At 35.0% G+C, this 20,264-nt stretch overlaps 1 long non-coding RNA gene across 1 annotated transcript in view; it reads right to left on the bottom strand.

Moving 5' to 3' along the window:
• Positions 1 to 20,264, bottom strand: part of LOC120100846 (uncharacterized) — a 23,516-nt gene extending 3,252 nt beyond the window's left edge. The window contains exons 1-4 of the long non-coding RNA XR_005501003.2: positions 10,865 to 20,264; positions 5,381 to 5,432; positions 3,771 to 3,919; positions 1 to 2,525 (exon numbers count right to left, since the gene is read on the bottom strand). The exon at positions 1 to 2,525 is cut by the window's left edge and continues 3,252 nt beyond it. This is a non-coding gene — a long non-coding RNA (uncharacterized LOC120100846). The remainder of the gene's footprint in view (positions 2,526 to 3,770; positions 3,920 to 5,380; positions 5,433 to 10,864) is intronic.

The following is a 20,264-nucleotide window of genomic DNA, read 5'->3' as shown; positions in this document are numbered from 1 at the left end:
AGTATTTATTGGTGAAAATTCAAAGAGACAGAATCAATAAAAGGATTCATGTTCTGCATTTACTTGTCACAGGTAGGGAATCTACACAGTCATCTACAAGACAAGCATCAGTCTTCAGGAGACAATTTCCAACATGGCATATGTTCCTTCAAGCATCCTGATTAGAGAAGATACAATGCACTCCCTGGTATCAGCAGGGCCTACTAACCAGTGTTCAAAGTTGCTTGTTGTGAGGTATTCACGAGAGCACTTGGGCACATAGCAAGGCTTCATTGGTCAGCCTGCGACTATCCTGAGTGCTTGGCACCAAGTGCAGAACCAAATGATTCTCTGCGTGACCTTATTAGCACAAAAACTACATCCTGCTTTGACATTCCTCATTTAGAAAGAACAGCTAGACAAAAGTAGACCTATAAAACCCAAAAGCAAGGGTAGTATATTTAGGGACTTTCCAAGAACTATGAACTTGGATGGATTAGGTCTTTGTTTTAGCTTGGGCAAATGTTGCTTTCTATGTACTGTGTTCCAAGACAGAAATGGTATATCCAAGAACTGAATGGCATTAGTTGGGTTAAGGTCTGGGAACCTACCAAAGTCTGGGGGCCTGCTACAATGCTATACTTAGTGTGCAAACCTTTCACTTGCAACTTTATGCCACCTAAATCAGGTAGTAAAATTTCCTATGTCATGTTGTAGACGTACAAGAGCCAACCCTGTCCCTAATTTTGACCACTATACCAGAAGTGTTTTGACTAAAGAAATAAGTGGCTTCAAAGCCTAGAAACTCACTAGGAACCATCACATAGGACCATCTTTGCATCTAGGAATTCAGTAAGGAAGTTACTCTATTTTTTCTCACCAATCAACATACATTTGATAAACCTAATGGACTATCATGCTAAAAATGCCAGATTACCTAAATCTATAAAGCATATCTTAATATTTATCAATAGCTTGATTGACAATTCTGCAATAGAGAAATTTTTAAGAACCTAGTTAAAATGATGATTAAACAATCCAGGCAGAAAGTTAACTAGAGACTAGTTAGTTCATTAAAAGCTAATTCGAACAAGGCTAAATACCAAATTCACTACTTAACTGGTATACCACATTGTCCATTCAACAATAGAGACATACACTGTAACATTTAGTTTTTAAAAATCTACACTAAACCCTGCTAGGTGCTGGCCATAGAGGTCTTTTTGTTCCTAGCCTGGTGCAACCTCCTGAGACTATGACCACAGCTAGCCTACGCCCTTTCCACAAATGCCAGCTCTGCCTCTCCAGAGCTCCTGCTCTCTATGAAGATGCTCCCATTCCCACCTCAATGCCCTGACATTCCCATAAACTGGGGAAATGAGCCTTCAGGAGACCAAGGGCTTCTCCTCCTATTGATGCTAATCAATGCCATCCTCTGTTACATATGTGGCTGGAGCCATGGGCACCCCCATGGGTACTCATTGTTTGGTGGTTTAGTCCCTTAGATCTCTAGGGGATCTGATTGGTTGATATTGTTGTTCTTCCTATGTAGGAAATTCTTCAGATGGTGGGAGCCACCCCTGGTCAGACAATTCTCTCTCTACCTGTACAATGGGACTGAATTGATCCTTTAAAAAGAGGGAAGTCCTACCATTTTTTCATTAATGAAAAAACACAGAGGTCATTATGATAATTAAGTAAACAAGAGGCATAAAGTCAACCAACCATTAAATGATCTTATACATATAGAAGACATAAAATGCTTTAACTCATTGAAGCACAACATGTGTCATGAACCGTCAGTGAGAGAAAACTTTGAGTAAGGGAAAGAGCAGATTCTATACGTTGGAGTGAGCACAATTTCCTATTCAAGCTGAATGGATTACAAAGTACTAAATATATTTTATATTTAATAAAATGTTATGAATATACCAATGAATGATAATGTTTACCTAAAACTTCTAAGTTGAACTACAAATATTCACCCCAGAAGCAAAATTAAAACACTACGTAGAGACAATAGCAAACTAAACTTTCTGAAGAATAGTTTCATTAACTAAATTAATTATAACTATCTCCAAATATATAAGGATGTTAAATTATTAAATTGTACACTTAATTGAAGATACATTTTTGTTAGTTAAATGCATATTAATAAGAGTTTCCTTAAGAAGAAACTCCTGTTGAGTTATTTCCAATTGTTTCTAAAGTGTGATGCAGTATTCTTTCACTGTACAGGCATAATTCTTTCTATAATAATTCAAACATATACAAAGCCTATTTTAACTTTCTGTCCCAATAGAAACAGTTATATTCTTGAACATTTTATTGTACTTAGAAATTGTCTACCTGTAGTTAGAGTTTTGCTCAGGAGGAAATGGCAACACTACAAAATGTTTTGCAGACACTTTTACCTCATGATAATCCAATAGCAAAGGCTGTGAGGATACCTACCACTTTAGGAGGGAGATTCCATGGTACACAGTCCATATTTCCTGAAGAGTCATGTAAGTGCAAAATGGGCTTTAGAGAGATAAAATTTGTTCCTACAATAGTAGAAATTTAGAGAAACATCAGTGAAAACAAAACAAAACAACAACAACAAAAAAAAAGAAAACAAGCAAGACAAGACGCTTGGATTCATTGTGATAAAAGTATAGGACTGAAGAACTAAAGGAGCGGGTTCTTCTGATAAGAGGCCATTTACATAAAGGATTTACTATTTACCATTTTTGTAAAGGATTTACTTTGCAGATTATGTTTTAAAAAAGCATAAATAGTGTCATTGCACTAATGTACTCCACATGCAGATAATTAAGGTTAAGTGGGTTCATGGGGTTTAGCCTTGCCTAATGAAAATGTTGATAATAAAAATGGAAGAGGAAACAGCTCATTTTGCTTTGGTCACAAGAGGACACAGAGACAAGGTGGCTGGTGGGAGGGACCAGGAATGGAGAAAAAGTAGATATCTGTCATAAAGTGAAACATTGCATGCTTTTATTTTATTGCAGTCATCTAAGATGACAAGTATAATGTAAAGAGAAATTCTACTGGGGTGTTCTCTGGCCTAAAGTTTTGAGAGATGTGGGGACCGAGAAGTTTTTGACAATACTAAAAAGAAAAGTCTTAGTGATTCCAGAGACTGAGCATGCATGGCTCCTGGCAAATTTCATTATCAAAATTTTTATATAAGTAAAGTAAGCATTTCTCAGCTCGAATTTGAGCTGACCAATACAGAGCATGAACAAGTACTCTCCTTATTACTGGGTCCTAGAGCTTACAGGTTAAACATATGTCTGTACGTAATGTTGCCTTAAAAATGAATAGAGCAGAGGTGGGGTCACTAAAGCAGAATGAATAAAAAATGTGAGCATGTATTTAAGTGGACAGAGATAGATTAAATGTGCTTATCAGGAACATTGCCCTTAAGTTGGGATATGTATTGAAGTGGTGAGATTAGTGAGCAATAAATGAGTTTCAAAAAAAGGTGGAAAGAAATCTACTGTTTCAGAGGAATTATGAATGGTCATGTTTTGTAAGGTGTCAGGACATGACTGGGAAGCCATAGAATTCCAATTCTGCCATATATTTACTGAGTGACTTATCTGTACCCTCTTACAAACTTCAGTCTAGCAGAGAATTCAGCAGAAAACAATGGAGGGTAACTTCCAATAAACTTCTCAGAATCCAAAGTAATTGGCATAAGCTCCTGAGGAATTGCTAACACTTTATGTGTGACAAATTGTTCATTGAATCAATTTAAGCCAGTGTCAGATCTGTCATAGACTCACACAGTAGAATTCAGGTGATATCACCTTCATTGATTTTTTTTCCCATGGTTAGCTTCTGGGGAAATGGCATGGGTATTAACCAGTGTTCATAGTTCTGGGCAGGTCTCTCCTCTCTTCACCCAGCACAGAGTGATGGAGTGAAAATTTAACTGTAGGAAGACACGATTAATGAAGACAGAAAGAAACAGTTAAGTAGTATTTGAATCCAGAACAATAGATAGAGACTGGAATTATAAAGACCCAAAAGGTACAAGCATTTGTCCAAGAGTAACTTAAATGTAAATTCACAAAATATTCGTACAGATCAATTAGTGACTATGATTTTTAAAGTATAACATCTCACATTTCCAATTACAACTTACAAACAAAATTTTAATCTCTTTAAAGTAAAAGAAATAGTTAGGGTTGCTTTAATTAAAAAAAAAATCTGAAATGGCTGCATTCCCCATCCCCCACCCTTTCAAGAGCCTCTAAAACTAGAAGGGAAAACAACCTCTTCTATTTCTGTATTGGCACCAGGGCTATAGTGACAGATTTACAAGGTGTGAAATTTTTTTCATTGTAAGCAAGTACATCATTCTGTGTATTACTATTTTTTCTGACCTTTTTTAAAAATGATCTTCTTTCAAGAAAATGATTTTTAATATTAACTAAGATTCAGTGTTTTAGTTAGCTCTGGGTATATTTGTTATGAATAGAGCAAAGTTCTGATCAAAAATAAAATCCCATTTGATCTTTGACTCAAACTGTCTTGGATTAGGCTTGGTGTTGGAAACTTGAGGTCTCCTTTATACAGCAATATCCCTGAAGGTCAGAGTAACAATATATTCTTCTCCCAGTAATGTATCCTGCCGTCCCAGCACAGTGGGGCTTTTCATTTGTAGATTACCTCCTTATCTACAGGCAGTACTGCTAGCAAATTTGCTCACAAACAATTTAATCTTGTAACTTAAAAATATTTAAGAGTTTGAAACAAAAGTAGGCTATGACTATAGAAAACCTTTTTAACTTAACTTTAAGTAAAGTCTCATCTGAAAGAAAATGGAATTGGAAGTTACATGGGGCATTATATGTAGATAGCGAACACTTCAGTGTAAGCAATGTCAGAGTCCACTAACTAAATATTTTATGTATTCCCATAGGGACAAAAGTAAATTAATCTAAAGCCTTTACTTCAAAGTAGATAATGTCAGAAAAAGACAATCAGCTTTAGCTATCTAGTCATCCATTGTTTCATTTGTGCTGATGAGCTTTTAACAACCCTATTGTTTGGGGCTTGTGAGATGGCTCCAGGGGTGAAGGTGCTTGCTGCCAAGCCTGGGGACATGAGTTCCATCCCCGGGACCCACATGGAAGAATGAGATAAAGGATTCCAGCAGATGTGTGCTTGGCACCCACAAAATCATATAAATGTTAGAAAAGAATTCCATTGTCTTCTAAATTTCATCTGGGATCTTAAAATGTTGTATAACAAGGTTATACAACACGATTAAAGAACATTGGAGAACACAGCTTGAACTAGCTTCTCAAAATGAGCCTTGATATTTTTTTTTCTCCAAAAACCTGAACAAAAATAGATAAGAGGGCTGGTGGGAGTCGGTAATCTTTACCATTTTCTGATCATAAAAAACGTCTTGTCTCAGGATGATCTCCATTAGAACTCTAGAAAGAAGAGAAATACCTAAGCTCCAAGCTTGTTTCCAGAAACATTTCTCATAAATTATATTGGAACATTTTCCCTCCAGCTGTGACAGCAATAAAACCAGCAAGAAAAATGGACTCCACACAAAACTTTAATCATCCCCGTAATTAAATGTACATTCTGATTCCTCTTAAAGTAGACATAAATTAATTTACAAGAAAGCCAAATACTCAGACTGTCAATATTTTAAATGACAATGATATTGACTTTTATAATGTTTATCAATTCATTATAGGTATATTTTCAAGTATATATTAAAAACATATATTGAACTACAATTTGAATTGTTTTCTTATTATTTGACCATCTGGATTTTCAGATTATAAGTTACACAGATTTTTCCTAAGTGCTAATTAATCCAAAAATATTTTTGAATCAATGTCATTGAATCTGGTAAATTAGTGTTTATAATTATCCTAGAAAATGTATATATTTGTCTTTAAGTCATAGGCTTAATAGTGAATTATTAGTCCCACTACAAAAGTAATATGCTAAATGTAAGTAATGTGGACTTAGTACAATACTGAATGATTATCACAATTTCATAGCTATCTAGATATAGCAAAAAAAAATTTACGTGGAGAATTTCCCCCTAAAATAATATTTTCATTTAGGCACAAGAAAGAGTTGCTTTAATTAACACGAAACTAAGTAAATCATACCATTCCATTAAATATAAGAATGGTTTAAAAGAATTCTTTGTTGTAATTTCTCATGGGTTAATTTTTTTGTTTTTGTTTTTGTTTTTGTTTTTTTTTTGTTTTTTTTTTTTTTCGGAGCTGGGGACCGAACCCAGGGCCTTGCGCTTCCTAGGTAAGCGCTCTACCACTGAGCTAAATCCCCAGCATGGGTTAATTTTTTTAAGCCATCATTATGGAGGTAATTTATATTGCCATATGCAACCAAGATTTATACCGTATCCATCTACTATATTAAAAGCTAACACTGACATAAGAGAACTCTTTTCTGAAAAGCCAGTGATGTCAATTCTGCCCTGAAGCTTCACTTCTGAACACGTCGTTGGGATGTATGTATTCCTTATGTAGTCCTTTGGCCTACTGCAGTATAATAGCTACATAATTTATAGCATTAACTGGAAGGAATGGAACCATACGTACACTCAAATATTACCATACACGTGTATGTGTGCATTTGCGTGTGTGCCTGTGTGCCTGTGTGCGTGTGTGCATGTGTGTGTGTGTGTGTGCGCGCGCGTGTGTGCGTGTGTGTGCGTGTGTGTGTGTGTGTGTGTGTGCGCGCACGCGCGCGCGTGTGTGTGTAATCTGACTTCTGCTGACCCATGTGTCTTGAAGGTTGTAGTTCTCTCATTTGTTTTTGCGGTCCTCTTGCAGAAGAATCTAGGGCTTCGTGGAACTGTTTTCGGGATTTATAAATCATTAGTCTCACCATAGGATGGTGAATGTTTGTGCTCCTCCACCCCTTCACATTAATGAGTTAAACTTTCTTGATTACATGGCTGTTAGGATAAATGATGGGGGGGGGCGGCGTACTTGTGACGGGCCTGTTCAAGATTTAATTGTCTGAAGCATTTTGCCTCACACTCTGACTTAATCTGCTGACATTCCTTTGACATTAGTTATCAACTTTGTGCCACTTTGAACTTTTCTAGAATTGTATATAAATAGGAACATATTGTCTTAGTTTCTTTTCTAATGCTGTGATTAACAACACAGTAAAAGCAATGTCGGGGAAAAAAAGATTTATTCCACCTTACAGTCTGTGCTTCTAGTTGAACTTCTTTATACCACTCCCACTAAAAAGGACCTTTGATCCAAAATAAAACTTTCCTCCCACAAGTTGTTTATATAAAAGGCATTCTGTTACAGAGATGTAAAAATGTCCAATTGTGCCAGCACTATAATTTAGTGGTTCTGTTTTCTCTATAGCATTTTCTACATACATGAGCTGAAAGAAAATGGAAAAAACTACATTTTTTCCTCTTAATATTCATATATTGAACCTGTTCCCCAAATTAGTTGCCTTAAGAAGTAATCCCTGTGGGAACTGACTGGCCATGAAGATGGAATCTTAATGATTTGTGCTACAACAGACCATAAGTGGTTCCCTCCCTTATTATGAGGACACCTCAGAAAGGTAGGATCTATACATCTATGAACCAGCGAAAGTGAACCTTCAACATATCTCAGCATCTTTCAGATACACCTGCATTCCTGAATGGTGTGTGTGTGTGTGTGTGTGTGTGTGTGTGTGTGTGTGTGTGTGTGTGTGTGTTTCTGTTAACTTTTCTGACTATGATAGGTTGTTATAATAATAGAAGTGGAGTAAAACAGTAAATGTCTGAATGCATTCCTAATTTCTATTCTGTTTGATTTTTTTTATATTTATCTGTCATGAAGCATGACAAAAAACACACTTTTATTTTTTATTAGTTCTGTAATAATTCTTAAAATAAAATAGATCCAGTTCTCAGGTTTTTTTCTAAGTTTTGGCAGGTTTTATGTGCTTGCATGTATGTGTGTGTCTGTGTGTGTGTGTGTGTGTGTGTGTGTGTGTGTGTGTGTGGTGTGTGTGTGGTGTGTGTGTGGTGTGTGTGGTGTGTGTGGTGTGTGGTGTGTGTGTGTGTGGCGTGTTTGGTGTGTAGTGTGTATGTATGTGTGTCTGTGTGTGTGTGTGTGGTGTGTTGTGTGTGTGTGGTGTGTGTGTGGTGTGTGTGGTGTGGTGTGTGTGTGTGTGTGTGTGTGTGTGGCGTGTTTGTTGTGTAGTGTGTATGTATGTGTGTCTGTGTGTCTGTGTGTGGTGTGTTTTCTGAAACAAAGTAACATATAACCCATGTTTGAGCACACTATATATCTGAAACTAGCCTTAATATCCTGACCTCCTTCACTTCAAGTGATGAGAAAGCAATTAATAACTACCACTGATTTTTGTTTTTTCACAAGTAAAAGACTCTTTAATTCTACAAATTTGAATATATCTTTGACATGTAATATTATAAAATTCTAGATTTGTAAATGAGGACATTTTAGAAAATGCCATTTCAATTTGATTCAAAGATGAGCAGGATAGATTTAAACCAACGTAATACTTCACTACATCATTTTTAATCCTTCAGACATTTTAATAAGTTCATTCTTAGTTAAAGTTGTTTTAATTTTCCAAGAATATTTCCATACCTGTTAAGCTTCATAATCTCTATGCCCATATCCATTGGGAAAATATTATTAGGACTTTCACAGAGACTAAACTGAATATATAGCTAAATTCACAAAAATTAGCATTTGAAAAATAATCATTCCTTTAACATTTCGTTATATTGTTCCTTCAACTTTTTTCAATGAGGTATCTTTCTCATATTATACCATTTATACATATTTTGTCAGATTTTAAATACAATTCATATAAGTAACATTATATAAACTCAGTTTTTCTAAACACACAATTGTGTGTGTGTGTTTGTGTGTGTAACAATTTTTTTCCAAGAGCAAATCCTCTTTTAATGAATTATTTTATTACATTCTCTAGGTCCCCTCTAGCAGAGCTCTTTCCCTGTCCCTTTAGGCTCTGAGAGTGTGGTCATCCTCTATCCTGAGGCATCAAGTCTCTGCAGGATTAGATTCATCTTCTCCCATTCTGGCCAGCCCTCTGCTGCATGAGTGCTGAACAGTCAGGCTAGCCCCTGTTTGCCTTTTGATTTGCCTAGCTCAGTCTCTGGGAACTTGACACAGTTGGGCTTCCGTGTGGGGTAATCATCACCTTCAGGGCATGGGCAAGCACTAATCACTGACGCTATTAATGATATTGGTACACTTGCAGACCTGAGGCTTGCATGGCTATCATCTGAGAGGTTCCACCCAGCAGCTGACTCAAACAGACCCAAAGCCAAACAATGGTTGGAGCTTGAGGACTCTTATGGAAGAATAGTGGAATGATGGGAAGCTCTGAGGATGTTAGGAACTCCATCGAAGAGTAACAGAGCCAACTCATGAGAATCCTTTGGTCTCTCAGAAACTGAACCACCAACCAAAGAGCATACATGGCCTGGACCTAGGCCTCCCCACATATATGGGGCAGATGTGCAGCTTGGACTTCATGTGGGTACCAAACAACTGCAGTGGGGGCTATCCCAAAAGCTGCTGACCGCAAATGGAGAAAACTAGAAAGTATCTTCCTGGGTGAAGTACCCAGACCCAAAAGGACATGCCTGAGAGAAGCCTAGTATGGCTGTCCTCTGAGAGCCTCTACCAGTAGCTGACTGAGACAGATGCAGATACAGCCAGGCACTGGACAGAGGTCAGGAACTCCTATAGAAGAACTCTGTTTTAATGAAGACAAGCAGCAATGTATTTGAGACATCTGGGATATTTGGGATATCTTAGATACTTGAGAGGAAGAAAAACCAAGAGATATGAGATAATTCTGTTATGTTCAATATATAAAACAAACATTTTAAATTACGTTATCATTTAAAATTCTGGCTTTCTACTATATGTAGAGTCAGTTCCTTTTCACATTAAACATAATTTATAAGCTTGCTCATCTTTGGTTTTTTTAGTGACTTTTTGTGGAATCTTCAGGTTCTGATAATCCTTTTAACTTCATCCAACTCACTAAATTAGTAGAAATCCCACATGTTATAAAATTGCTACGCTATCCCCAAAGAAGGGGAGAAAATATTTGCTGGCTATATGAATTTCTATAAAGTAACAAGATTAAAATTGTAGACAGCAGTGTAGGTGCCTTTGAAGAGAGCAGAAAACGCCATGGTAGAGATGTTCTTTATCTTGAAAATGGAAAGAGTTTCACAAATTATATTTGTATCAAAATCTAGAAGATTTTAAACTAATTTATGTTACTTTTAATTGCATCTACTATCATGTTATAAACTATATTCTTCAAAGCAAAGATATTAGTTCTCAGTTTGAAAGGAAATATGTTATTGAAAAAGGAGATAAGAATGAACTCTGGCCTCCTTCTGATGGGATTCCCTCCTGGAGTGACTGTACACGAAGTGTCTGTAAGAAAACTCTCCAGCACTTTTATGCCTTAGTTTCTTTTGAAAATAAAACAATCTGAAATCACCCCAAAGACCACCATATGGGTTAACTCACCTAAAACATAAAGAATACAATTGACAAACATGAACATTCTTTTTTAAACACTGTCCAAATCTTTAAAATACTATTCTTATGGAATGTTCAAATGCTGTGCTCATTGCTTTGTTCAGACAAGTCATTCATGAAGTTTTTGACTCTTAAAAATACAAAGTGAACGGTTACATTCTATCTTTGTAGAGCAATCAAAACAAATTAAAGGATGAAGTGGGAAGTAAAGAAAATGAACCTTTCAAGGTCTAAAATTTCTCATTAAAGTTAAGATTTGCTATTTCATACAGTTTGGAGAATGGTCTTACATGGACATGTACTGTTCTTTTGAATGAGAGTATGTTCAGTAAGGAAGACATGGAGGCATCAGACATCCTCACATCAGGTACTGAATCATCCAGCAGAATCCACTGAGGAGACTCCTTTATGGCTGCCAGCTAGAGGTTCCTATTTAAAATTCACCCTGGTGGGGAGGGTGAGACTTCTATGTAAAAGAACAAATAAAAGGATACAAATGACAGCATTAAATTTCATGTTCATGACACCATGCAGAATCTTGGAAAGTTGTGTCAGTCAGCTCCAATTCCTCTTTGAGCTTTCTTTCTCTCCATGACTGACCTTCCAGCATCCCTTGTCCAATGCGCTTTTAAATTAAATGGTAATGTCTGTTGGGAATATTTTGTCTTCTACCTATTCTCAAGTGTACAATGTTTTTACTCTGGAGCTGTTTTCTGTTATCTCCCCTTCTTGTCATGGAGGTAGGGGCCACTTCAGTACCAGGTAATGAGGACACTATAAGACAAACATTCTTGTATCATAAATGGAGGTGGGTATCAACCCTGCCTTCAAAGCCAGCTTCTCATAAACTAAAACAACACCTAACAATTTACCAAAATAATGTACATTTCACATGCCCTTGAAATTCTTATTCACTCTTAGAAATAGATCATGACTAGCATAATTATAAAATCATTAGTGATGAAGGTATATAACAATTTATAAATACATATGTGGACCAATTAGAAAGTAAGAAATATATGGCAGAGAACCTTTGAGGATGTAGAAATATAATATGTAGGAATGGAAATGCACAAACAAATCAGTAAATAAACTAACAAAAGGAATAAATAGTTCTCAAAAGAAGAAATGGAAATAGTCAGCAAATGCTTGAAAATGAATTTCACACCCTTAGTTATTAAAATGTACATTAAAACTGCTTTGATATTCTACGTGAACTCATTTCAATGTAATATGATTTCATACAGCTAAATTACCACCCAATAAAAATATTTCTAAAACCAAAAGTATTGTTAATTTGCAATTCCTCAAATAAAACTCCACAGAGAAAAAGGATCAAGTGAAACTCCTTATATTAAATAATAAAAATTTTCATGATAATACTTTTTATAATTTCTACTCTTAATTATATATCTTTCTCTCGTAATGAGAATATTTTCTGTGGTGATTCATTTGAAATACACGTGGGAAAAGGTTCCCAGTTTTAGATATTCATTCCTAACTATTTGAATTAGTAGGTTTAATGTACAGACACATTATATATTCAAAAGAATGAGAAGAAAAAGTATGTTTTAAACAATTTGAAAATTATTCACTTTAGCTATTTGATAATCTGCATTTTAATGATACCTCATAATTATATAAAATATTTTATTTGAACACAAAAATTTACCCTGATTTTCAATAAAGTATTTGATAGCTGTTAGAATTAAAAATATCAAGTTTAATGGTGGCCATGCATATATGTTCAAAAATTTTTAATGTGTATATATAATTTTGATACACAAATATACACGATTGGTTAGAGAACCAGTGCAAAAAGGTGGGTATTTTTTGACAAATGAACTTTAACATCTAGTGTTCAGGCAACCAAGCCTTTTTTTTTTTGACAAGTTTCAAGACCTTGAAAAATCCTTTACTAAGACAAAAGGTAGAAAATGTACTTCAAACAATTTTTAAATTATCATTTATATTCAAAGTGATAATAATAAAGAAATGTAAATGGAATGTAAATTTAAGAAATAAATATAAAGTTACTTATAGTAGAATAGTTATGGTTATAAAACTAGTAGACCATGAGTGATTTAGCCACTTTACTTGACCTTTTAAAATTAACATTATAAAGGTGATTCATTTGTTTCTTTTGTATACATGTCCAAAATCTTATTAATATAAAGATACACAAAATGTCTAGTGAAAAACTGTTAACTTACACAGAAATTACATATCAGTCTTTTTCTCAAAAACCGTATCTGTCTGAGTTTTTCATTTCTAAAACAAGCAATTACACAGGCAGAAAATCTAATTGACTTCATTCTTTACTTACCACTTTCTAGAAGTTAATCAACAAACCTTTCGAACTTTATTACTTCTAATCTACTGTCTGGACTTCAGTATAACTTGACTCTAGAAATTCACATTACAAAGTAAAAATATCTGTACTTTTAAGAAGCCGGTTTTTAGAGTACAAGTGTTTCTATATTCTTCTAAGTCAATCGTGAGTCTCCCGTGTGAATATTGCTGTTTGTAATGGTAACTATGACCTCTGAGAAGAATATATGTCCAGTCAAAAACATACAAAATACAGATTTAGAGACAGAGATCCAACCATTTGTCTACTCTACATTGTTTTCTATTCTGTTGCCAATATTTCTTATACAAAACTTACTCATGTTTCTTATAAAATAGTAGATATTTTTGATAATCTAGTTAGTCAACTATTTTTTTTTTTTGCATTTCATTCCAGTTTGTTTTGCTAAGGCATAACATGACATTTTGTCTTAAAAATTTCATGTCATCCAGACTGGCTTTAAACTCTATGCAGCTAAAGGTTAACTTCAGTTTCTGATATTCCTATCTTCCTTCCTTCCTTCCTTCCTTCCTTTCTTCCTTCCTTTCTTTTATTTCTTTCTTACTTTTTCTTTCATTTTTTTAGAAAATATATTGTTTCAGGCAAAAATATTCAGATTAATTACCACTCCCTCAAATAGTCCCAGATCCTACCCACCTACATGTTGCAGTAAATGGGGAGAATGAATCTTTAACCCATGTTAGTAATGGCTCCAGTGGGTCACATGGCATCTGCATGGTATTTTCATCTCAAACAGCAAAGCCTCTCAACCACTAAGCTCCCATCTCCATCCCACACTGCTACTCCTTTTTTGCAATTCTATCATCTAGTTCCCGAGGCTGGTCGCCTCCATTCCAGTTCCATACAGAGTCTACCTATCTAGTGGCTCTCTTGCTGTGGACTCTGCTCATATTCCCAGGGTCCGCCCCCTTTGGCTATAGTTACAATTCCCAGTATCCTGTTAAAATCAAAACTCATTAAGTTTGTAATTTAGCAATCAGATTTATACCAGTAAATTCAAACTCCACAAAACGTCTGTACAATAAACTCACAACCAATTGACAATGATATAAACTTCCCACCTATATAACACAAATTTTCCTATAAATATTCATCCCTTATGAATCTGGATCTGGGTCGTCCTCACCTGCCATCTTGGTTCTCCTCCTTTCTTTTCCTCTCTCACATGTTACAAAATATTTGTCCCTGTCTTATCTTTTCACTGCCCAATCACACGCTTTGCCTTATCTTGTGCCAGCCCAACCCTCACCTGCATATAGACATCAACTACATCTACATACAACTGAAATCCGAATTCTCTGTCGCTCTGCCTCAATAGAAAATGAACAGTCATCTGAAAGAGGAAAAGTACAAAATAAACAAATGCACAGACGAGGAGTAAGTGCTAAAGAAAAAGCACAAGAAATACATGTAGACTCAAAAACACACATTCCCACACTCAGAGAGCCCATAAAAACGGCAAAACTATAGCCTTTATTATGTAATCAAAACATAATAATGGGTATAATTTTTTATAAATGTCTAGATAAAGCATTAAGGGACCAAGCCAACCTTCAAAATCTCTGTTGAGTTTGTTTGTGTTAGCCATCTACTACTGGGCAAGGTGCTTGTCCTTAAGTGTTGTTTTTATATTCAGTGGAAGCCTGCTGGAGAAAATTCATTTTCCCTTTGTTAATCAATTGAAGATAAGCTCTAGATAACTCTCAAGGATGGGAGTTTGTGCCTTTCAGTGCTGGGATTCCATCTGGCTTAGACTTACACACTGTGTGCATTCTGCCAGTCTCTGTGAGTTTCCATGTGCATCAGTCCTGCTCTGTTTCGAAGGCTTTGTTTCGTTCTAGTCACAACTAGCTCCAACTGGCTCATATAATCTCTCTGCCTCCTCATTCTCTTACTTCCCTGAGCAAGGGATTGAGTTTGATGGAGACATCATATTTAGGACTGAGTGTGTCCCGGTTCCTCACTATCTGCATTTTGCAGTTGTAAATGTTGGATCACTGTTGTTTGTCTCTATCCATTGAAGGAGGATGCTTCTCTGACTATGGCTGAGGAGGACACTTGTCTATGAGTATAACAGAATGATATCAGGAGTCATTGCATTGCTATGTTCCCTTACCAAAACAGTAGTATTTAGTTTCATCCTGTGCCACCATTCATGATGTCAAATTGCACTACAGAGATAAAGTACTAAAAAGAGAAATGGTATTAAAAATAAAAACACATATTTTGAGCAAGAGAATTGAATGTAGACCCAAACATAAGTCCACACACCTATGGAAACATGATTTTTGACAAAGAAGCCAGAAATAAACACCAGAAAAACAAAACATTTTCAACATATGCTATTGGTCAAATTGGATGGCTACACATAGAAGAATAAAAATAGGTCCAAACTTATCACTCTGTAGAAAACTCCATTCCAAATGAATTGAGGGCCTCAGTATAAGGGCAGATATACTGAATCTGGTAGAAGACAAAGTGAAAAATAGTCTCGAACTCGTCGGCACAGGAAAAGCCTCTCTGAACAGAATATCATGAGCACAGGCATGAAAAAACAATTAAAAATGGGATATTGTAAAACTGTAAAGCTTTTGTATGGCATAAAACATTATTCAGAGAAAGAAACAGGCTATAGAAGAGATTTTTATCAATAATACATCTGATACTATCATAATCTAAAACAAATAACCCCAATATCAAGGGAGCACATATCTAAACAGAAAGAGTCTTGTCAAAAAAACAAAAAAAACAAAAAACAGAAAACAAAAAAAACAAAACAAAACAAAAAAAAAACAATGGAGGAGCTGAAGTGGTTTGGAACCCCATAAGATGAACAACAATATCAAGTAACCTGGACCCCTGGGAGCTCCAAGGGAAACAAACTACCAACCAAAGAGTACACATAGAGGGGCCCATGGATCCAACTGCATATGTACCAGAGGTGGCCTTATCTAGCATCAGTGGGAGGAGAGCCCCTTGGCCTATGGAAGCTCAGTGACCCAGCATAGGGGAATGTTAGTGGTGAGGTAGGAGTGGATGGGTGGGTGAGGAAGCACCCTCATGGAGGGAAAACTGGGAAGGGGGATAACAATTGAAATGTTAACAAATAAAATAACCAATTAAAAATGGAAAAAGAAGAAGCACAAATGCCCAAGAAACACTTAAAACTAGTGCATAACTTTGTCATTCATCACAGAAATACAAATCAAAATATTATTTCAAAATATTATTTTTTATTTTTAAATACTTTGATTGTAAGACCTATGCTTATTCTGTTAATCTACTTCTGGAATTTTCTGTTATACTTTTGAACGTCCAGATTACCCATCATAAGTGGCTGTTCCAGACCATGTGTGGCAAATGTGAAAATATTTTTCTAAAGAAATAGGAATAATTTCATTAGGAAAATAATTTAACCTCTTCTCACAACACTTCTTTTTGCAGGACACAAAATAATGGTTAAAGACTTTATCTCAAATGCTGAAGAAGTGACATATTGTAAAATTCCAGAACAGACTGGGCTGGATGGAGCCAGTCAAGACCTGGGCATAGTTACAAAAGATATATTTTTTAATATTTTAACATAAAGTAACATAGTATTTAATATATTTAAAAAAGTCTTCATGAAAACAATTTTTGATTGTACAGTTAAAATATTCTTCCTCCAGGTTTAACATTTTCAGAAGCATCAAACTGAAAACTCTGTAATAACTGTCCTTTATGATAAAAACAAAGAATGTTTCTGATGATTTAATATAATGATCTTTAATAATATACTGGGCATAGATGAATTCTTATTTATTTTTCTAAGATAGGATCCTAACATAAAATTAAAGAGGAAATAAATGTAAATAATCTTATTATAGATTAATCTTACAAATAACCTACCAACTTGTGAAATGATTCTGTACTCAGTTTGGAAAATTGACATTGGTCATGCTGTCAGCTTCTTCTAAAAATCCATGTACAAATGTCCTGTCTGTTCCTCTGAGATAAACGATAAGGACCTTTCTATAACAAATTCCTTGGAAGTCCTTCCACCTGGCAGAGACAATTACAGAATAGCTAGAGTAGATGTCAGCCCATAAGTTAATGCTGATTCATGGTCATTAGTAGTTTGAGTAGGGACCAACAAACAAATGAACAACCAAGCCAACAAACTCAAAATTCTACAACTTGAATATTTGTAAGTTACAAAAGTCACACACAAATTTTCTGATATTGCTATTATGGTATGGATTATTTAAGAACATTTAATAAAACTAAGAGGTCAAGACTAAGATACAGATCTCTGAATTTAACAAAAAAAAAAAGCTTTGTGTATCTGAAAAGTCCAACCTTCTTGTTGGCTACAAACTGTAGGGCTGCACCATACTGTAATTGCTAGAGCTATATTATTTGGAGTCTACCATAAGAAATAGTTGCAGTAGAAACAACTTAATAGAGCAAACTTATTTCCAAGTGATTACCTGAAATGTCAGAAGCACAACGTAGATAACAGCCAAAAGACAAGATGAAGAAAAATGGGATAAAACAAAATACATGGTTACTTACAAAAGTATCTGGGGAACAGCACCATCACAGGAGAACATGAAGGCATCAACACAGAACAGACACACTTATATGTATAATATTTATGCACATATTTACATGTAATATATACACATAAATATATTAGATGATATGAAAATATTACATATGAACTAAGAAATCTGAAAGAGCATGTGATTGTTGGATATCAAGTACAAAGTCATCCTTTATTTTTAATTGATTTGATCAGCATTTTTGCTTCCACCTCTCTGTGTCAGGCAACTACTCCTTATATGGTTGAATCATCTGGAAAAACAACATAACAGTATTCCTAGAAGCCACCTGAAAGAGCTCAGAGACTGTTCGAATGGGTAAGTGGGAATGTGCAGTCCCTGTGTTTTAACCACTCTTCTCTGAAAAGCTCAGAACCCCCTAGATTGTAACAAAGCACCTACCAAGTCAACCAGATTCTATGACCTTGAAGATGCAAGTGGGGAATAGTTTTCAAACTTTCTGGGATAAATGTAATATAGAAGGAGCTGAGTACTTTTCTAAAATGGAATTTCTTGTCCATTTACATTGATTGTTATCAAAATTTTTCTGTGGATTACAGAACAAAAGCAGTAATATAAATGAAAAATGATAGTAGTTTGAAAAATAATATTCCTTTTCAGACTAAATATCCCTGGGTGTCAGACTCTTTAATAGGGTAGCCTCTGGACATGTAACTATTGAATACTTTAAGTAGAAAATGGGAATTTCAAGTGTTTTAATTTAACATTGAATTTTACTACTTAAAGCTTCCAAATATATTCATAAAACATGAAATATGAAGTTACATTCTTAACTGTAATCTGATGAAATATGTATTTGTGTGTATATTTATAAGAAAAAGACAAATGTTCATTAACTTAACGCTGGTACAGCTTAAATTCTGAAATAAGCTCTGAATATTTTGAATAAATTAAATATTTTTACAATGAATTTCAATGGGTTTTACTCACTTTTTAAAACATGCTTCCTAGAAAATATTAATTTTTTATGTGCTTTCTTTTACAGTTCCTGTGGCAGAGGACTTGGTAGAGATGAGGGATACATTCATAGAGCTTGCAGCTGCCTTATGTTACCAACATAAGGATTAAACTGCAGAGCACAGCAAAGCCAAGCTAAAGACAAAGAAATAGTACATTGATGATAACTTACCAATATGGCCAGGCTGCCACACAGTTCCTGTCAAGTGTTTACCCTTTCTGTACTAATTATCTTTGATGCTTACAAAAATCACTCTTCCATTAGTTGTCATTGTCATTGTTCTTGTTGTTTCTGGGGAATCATCTGATTCTTGATTAATTACCTATTTTTTAAGATTACATATAATGCTGTTATAAAGGAGTCATCCAATGTCATGGTCTCATGTGATAGGTGGGCTATAGGTAGAGGGGCTTATAAGCCAGAGCATCCTTATTGTCAGAATTTGGTTTCTCACCATTCATCCACTGCTAGCTTGAGGACTTTCTCAGTCACTGATCATATGCACTGCTCCTCAGGATAGCTCTTGAGATACAAGTTACTTTCCACAGCACGGGCAAACAAGAGTACATGATAGAAAACTTAACATGGATAGCAATTATCATTTTGAAACTTAGCTCCTCAAACTCTTAGCTGACACCACAAAAGATATAGATATAATATATATATATAGTTGTTACCTTTTTTTTCTTCCTAACATTGTAACATTTTTCTGTTGAATGCTAATTTTGATATCAGACTGTCTTAATCATACAAATTACCTACTTTATACTATGTACTTGAATAAATAATCTACAGCTTGCTTATACAGACTTCTATCAAGGAAATCTTCCTTTCTTGTGAGTATTTTAAAGACTTACACAAAAGACAGGGTTCTTACTGGTCTGAGTGTATGCATAAAATACTATCTTCTGAATGAGAGTACTGAGATATAAATGGCTCACAACTCCAAATTTATTCAATATTTTTCTAAAAGTTATACAAACTTATATCTCCTTTGTAACAGTCCTTATTACACTAGCAGTTACATTTACTGAAGTGTTTATAGCAATGTGCTCAGACTTGAAACATTCCATCCCAGAAGGATTGAACAGGCTCACATGACTCAGGATAGAACCAATTTGCAAGTCTCAAAAAGTTCATGAAACAAACTAGATGTACAATCTGTAACTGCTGTCTGTTACAGAAACAATAAATACCTTGCTGTGCAACTGGATCACCTGATAAGTTACTTTGAAGAGATTCTCCCACTGATTGAGCTTTTTGCAAATTACATAGAGAACACTACTATTGAAATTCTATGACAGCTACCACATTCATTCTTTGGTGATCTTGGTCGGATTGATTTTATCCACCCGACTGTGGTCAGACAGTGTCACAAAATGAGTCTGGGATAGTGAATTGAGACAGTAGGTCCTGTCTTCTCCCTTCATGATTAGGTATTTTGTTTATTCCCTCTGATGTTTATTCTATCAGCCAGAGCAATAGTATCTCTCAGGCCAATGCTTTACTTGGAATTTTTCAGGGGTGACAACTGGAAAAAAAAAGAGATTAACCTTCCTCACACTGTAAGCAATCAGGATTTGACAATTCATCATTACATTATACATACTGCTACAAAAAAATAAAATTTCAAGTTCTATCACATAAGGATTTATTACTGTTTAATAATAAAATATGTGTACCTCTACATTAAAGACAAACATTTTTTTTCATTTCTTTTTTAATTTTATTTTTTATGTATGTTTTATGTATTTACA

Source organism: Rattus norvegicus, chromosome 2 (assembly GCF_036323735.1).
Source record: "Rattus norvegicus strain BN/NHsdMcwi chromosome 2, GRCr8, whole genome shotgun sequence".
In the NCBI taxonomy this organism is placed as follows: Eukaryota; Metazoa; Chordata; class Mammalia; order Rodentia; family Muridae; genus Rattus; species Rattus norvegicus.
Note: the sequence above shows the minus strand (reverse complement) of the source record. Positions and strands in the feature narration are given on the sequence as shown.